This window comes from Pinus tabuliformis, chromosome 6, assembly GCF_031772625.1.
Source record: "Pinus tabuliformis cultivar Carrire ecotype Pingquan chromosome 6, CPIR1, whole genome shotgun sequence".
NCBI lineage: Eukaryota > Viridiplantae > Streptophyta > Pinopsida > Pinales > Pinaceae > Pinus > Pinus tabuliformis.
In genome coordinates this window covers 737,165,316-737,170,870 of record NC_142292.1, presented here as the reverse complement: position 1 = coordinate 737,170,870, position 5,555 = coordinate 737,165,316, and the positions used below count along the sequence as shown (strand labels likewise).

Below are 5,555 nucleotides of genomic sequence, written 5' to 3'. Positions count from 1 at the left end.
AATCAACAATCATCAAATCAAATCACTAGACATCAGGTCAAGTCCAAATGCTATCTTAGAGAGATATATAATCAAAGAATTTCTCCATCATCAATTCAAGATTATTGTCAAGCATCATGACAAAACACTATTCATATATATTAGTAAGCCAAATCATGGCAACCTCATGTAGCATAACATGGTGACATATTTACAAGTATGTCTCGGTCACCTGCAAACACAAGTTCAGTCTGCATGTTCATGTTATGGAAAACATTAAACCTTTTCTTGTTAGAAAATCTTGTTGTTATCTGCAATACATCTATGGTCCTGATATCTTCTAAGTGACTATCTCATTTTATGCACAATACTTCAATAGATGATTAACAATTTAACTCAATAAATTCAGAAATCAGTTAACAGAGGTAGAATATGTTAGGTACATCATGATTCAGAGTTCAAATAGCTTCATAAAGCTTCATATGATAGTCAACAACAGTCAAAATTTTGGTCATTGTCTTCGAGTTAGCATGGGAGTGACTTTAGTTGCTTGGATGTTGTCTAGGCCTTACATGTGTGCATTCAGGGACGAGATCTCCTAAATATGTGACTGCGACCAGAGAATAAACCCTAATTTCTATATGGGCTTCAGATCTAAGACCGTATTGCAAATCAATACTGTTAAATGCACATAAGTCATACTTCAACAACATAGAATACAAATAGTAATAAGGGTAAGAATCTTGAGAAGAGATTCTCCCTCTGATTGGGGATTTGCATCATTCATCTTCATTCATGTAAGAAACCTGTCTCAACTTGAGTCATGCAAAAACAGATCTATTAGATCATAAACATATGGCTCGAATATCGGAAAAATTCATGTGAACAGGCCACTCCATGATGGTTTTGATCTTTTTGGGGTCAACTGCAATTCCTTCCACTGAAATAACATGTCCTAGATATTGAATCTGAATTTTGTAGAAGTCAAACTTACTGTATTTAGCATATAGCTGGTTATCCCACAAAGTTTGCTGCACGATTGTCAAATGCCTCTCGTGGTCCTCCACATTTTTGGAGTATATGAGAATATCATCAATAAAGATTAGGACACATTTGTCTAGATGAGGATGGAATATACCATTCATCAAGCTCATAAATGTGGCAGGGGAATTGGTAAGCCCAAAGGGTAACACTATGCATTCATAATGTCTGTACCGAGTCCTGAATGTTGTCTTACATATATCTTCTTCCTTAATTCGTATTTGATGATATCTTGATATTAAGTCAATTTTCGAAAACACACTGGCCCCTTTAACTTGATCAAACAGATCATCAATCCTTGGTAGTGGATATTTATTCTTAATAGTCAACTTATTCAATTGTCTATAATTGATGCACAACCGCAATGTACCATACTTTTTTCATACAAATAATAGAGGGACTCTCCAAGGTGACACTCTTGGGCTTATATACCCCTTGTCAAGAAGTTCTTGTAATTGCATTTTAAGTTCTATTAATTTAGGCACGCTCACACGATATGGTGTTCTAAACACCAGGTTCGCACCTAGAATTAACTCTATGGTGAAATCAATGTTCCTTTTAGGTGGACACCTGGGTATTTATTCTGGGAATACATCAACAAATTCCTGAATTATTGGTACATTTCCGAGACTAGTTATTTTGTCTTTAGAATTTGTATAACCTACCTGCACCACATAAATTTGGCAACCTTTTCAAATGCACTTCCCCAGTTGATTAGTAATGATAGGTCACAGTTTAAAAACTCTCTTAATTCCCTAAATTTCTTGTCTCTCACCGTTCTCTCCAAGGAAGCTCACAATTTTCTCTTTACAGTGTATTATCGACCAATGTTTCTCTAACTAGTCCATTCCAACTAGTATATCATATGCACCCAAAGGTAGAATGTTCAAATCAATTACGATTCTTTGTCTTACTACCTATAGGGAGAAATTTACCACCTTAGCAAAAACACTTTGCTTGGCCCCAGTAGCCTGTTGCACCAACCAAGGGGTTTTAAATCTTATTTTTGGTAATTTACACAATTCTACGCGTTTTGGGCTAATGTAGCTCAAGCTTGCACCTAGATCAATTAAAATGGAAACAAAATGTTTAGATAATTTACTTTCCATTTCTATCATTGTAGGTTGATATTCATCTTGGCCATCGTCTAATGTTCTGTTAATTCGTGGAATATTACTGGCTATATCCCCAACCATGGAAGCTTCTTGCATGTTAGCAACCTACTCGGTGCGAGTGAGGACAATTTTTGAAATAATGAGGTTCTTCGTAGCCCCATCATTGTAGAGGGGGTTTTGGTTGCTGACTGGCTTCTAGCCAACTTGCCACTTCTAATTTCTTGTTTTCAGCCTATTGTCTCGTTCTTAACTGATTCCTCCCAATCATTTTTGTCTGCATTTTCCGATTCAGGTTTTTAACATTGGGGAGTCTTGTCCCTCGAAAGTTCTAGGAATTCCTTTGACCTTTTCTGTTCAGCCCTCCCTTGTTACCTTCCCCTTTGTGTTTCATTTGTTGGTAACAAATTCGGGCCTTCCAGATGGCTTCATCCATTATTTTTGGTTAGTCAAACTCTAGTTTTTCCATCATAAAAATAGGCAAGATGGTGATGAAGCATTGTATCTTGGCTTTTTCCTCCTTAAGGTATGGAACATACCTTAGCAAGGATGTAAATTTAGTGATAAACTCATCAATAATTAACGGGCCTAGCCTTAAATCATGAAACGCTCTCACCTTCTCATCGTAGAAGCGTTCAATTAAATATTTGTCTTTGAAATACTTCTGAAATTCATTCCATGTGACCTCCTGATCATCAATTCCTTGAACAACTTTGACCTCCTCCCACCATAGGGTGGCCTTTCCCTGTAGCTGAAAAATATCCAATCGAGATTTCATATTATTATCATATTCATATACTTGGAAATATTTATTCATATTAATTAGCCAAGCTTCAACAACTTCCTCAACCTCTCTGTCATACACTGGAGGTCTTATCTTCTTGAATTCCCCTTGCAGTTTAGTTTTCTACTTCTTAGGACCTCTGCCAAATGAGGCATTATCCGACCTTCTTTCTTCATCATTATGTCCCCCTTCTGATTCCTCATTATATTCTTCATCACGAAATGTCTCTGTGCGGTCTCCATTTCTTGCATTGGGCTTGGGTGCCCGGTGATTCTATTGGTTTGATAGAATTTTTAGGATACTTTCTTGTTCCTGTCGTAGTCTTTCATTGTCAGCCCTGAGGTTGTTCATCTTTGTACGCAGTTATTGAACTATCTCCAGCAATGCTGCATTTGCCTGTCGAAATTCCTATCCCAACTACACCCACATTTCTGGGTTGGTTTCCATATAAGGTACGTGGCTCCTTGCTCGCAATTCAGTTCTGCTCCACATCTTTCTTTATTCTCTGTGCATAGTAGCATTATTGACAATTAGTTTACCCTATTTGGCCACAGTGTTGAACACTGGTCTTTGATGCCACTTGCCACATGTACGCGAACTCATAAATAATATTTTATTTATTTAAATTTCACCACATATTAATAATCTCAACATTATGGTTAGGTGGACAATCTAACTAATTACAATATGCTGGCATAACCCATTGAGTTATGCAATGAAATGTTAATTAGCATACAGCCTAGAATCATATTTAGTAATGAATGTTTTTGTAAGGAATTAATTAGACTATTTAATAGGTCAGACACCATTTAATGGATGTCACAGGCCACAATAAATAGTGGTACTAACTCATATGTCGTGGGTGGCTCTGGAAAATTGCGTGGCACACCTCTAGGTGAGCTTCAATTACCGATTCCACACGATAATCGACCGATGAAGGCCTCACCCAAGGTTCATCCTACAGTTGTGATCAACTGCAAAAGGAGTAGGGTAACCGCCTTGTCAGGTCACTATAAACAAAACTCATTTGGTTCCATTCCGCCGGGTTTGATGGCTTTGCAACCCCCATCTTCTAGTTGCTTCTCCCAGGCAGAAGAGGTGCAGAAACCTTGCGAGATCAATGTTTCTCATCACTTCGACCTTACTCGACATCGAATCACTCAGGAAACCCTAAGTTGCCCACTGGATTGGTTGTTGTGTTATTAATTCGAATATTGTATTTTTCGCAGGGATGTTCTTCCCTCACCACCGGCTCAGGTAAGTTCTCTTCTTTTATTTGTTTGTTCATTAGTTCCATTTTAGTTGATTTTTTGAGCTACATGTTTACTATTAGACTAACCCTAACAAACAGGTTGTTCCTGGAGGTGGGGAGGGCATTCAACAAGGTTGTTGACTCATTTACATTACCCAGAAATGTTGGTTGCTCATCTCCAGGTTGGCCTTCAAGTCACTCTTGTTTCTATGCTTACCCGTCCTCAGAGGACCTTGGGTAGATGAATCAATTTGGGGAAAAACTTCTAGTTTTGGACCCCCACATGCAAGAATGGTATTTTTCCGTTTATTTTCGTTGGGGTTTGTTTTACCACCAGCATTCATTGGCGAGATGCTAGAGGGTAGGCTCCGAGCCTTTTCTCGGCCTGATCACACTAATGGTTTTCACTTCATTGAATTGTTAACCGCATTCAAATTGTATATTTTGAGTGTTTTCTGTGTCGATAATGTTACGCTGCTTGCATCTCTGGTTTATGTAAAGGATACTCAAATATTGTTTACTTAATTACCATAATTTAGTAGATGGCTCTGTTATCTACTTAGTAAGAAAAATATATCGCATTCTCTTTGAGTTTTTCCCTTCTAGGTTTCTGCAAAAAGGGGGTTCATGTTACAAGGACCACTTGGACCCCTCCGAGGTCAAATTAAATCATTTTGAATGGAAGCCCTAGGGTTATCCAAGGAAACGTTCCCATTCAAATGGGTCCGAACATTTGTGACTGTCAAATTTTATAGGTATACAGGTTGTATTTACGAATGATTACTATTTCTTGTTTCCACAGACAATATTGTGCTTTATCTGGGCCCATGAACTCAATTTGTCATTGACTATGGACTTATATTTATTTCTTCAGTCGCAAAATTGTTAATGTTATCGTTTTCCACATTTCTGTATGCAATGAATGTGTTTCTCTTATATTTTTAGTGCAAGCTAGTCCTATTTACATGCACTCTGTTCTCTTATGGGTCTGTTTTCTTTCTTTTATCAGGCTGTCTTGACCAGGATCCCACTGTTTTTACTAGTGCTTGTAATTTTTTGGGGTATCCAGTTACCCAACTGCCTTGCATATATTGGGTCATGAATGGAAATGGAATTTCCAAGTCCTGTTCACTGCCAAGCTGTTGCTTAGTTTAATTGTATTGACCAAACTATCTCGAGAAAACCTTCTGTTGTTGTTCCTTTATGTGGAAATGGATTCTGTTAATAAAAACATAGTTTAGGCATCTTTGAACCCTTCTTAGGTTACATATATCCACAAATTTTCCCTTTACAGATTATTGATTGTTCCATAAGGGAATATATGAAAATTACTACTTATTTCAATGTTCTTTTCCATACAATATCAAACTGTGCAATTTATCCTTAC

General features: G+C 37.4%; 1 long non-coding RNA gene across 1 annotated transcript; it reads left to right on the top strand.

The window, feature by feature from the left end:
• Positions 1-3,825: 3,825 nt before the first annotated feature.
• Positions 3,826-5,041, top strand: LOC149260846 (uncharacterized). The gene is made up of 2 exons (XR_016248353.1): positions 3,826-4,173; positions 4,268-5,041. It is a non-coding gene; the product is annotated as an uncharacterized LOC149260846 (long non-coding RNA).
• Positions 5,042-5,555: the final 514 nt, after the last annotated feature.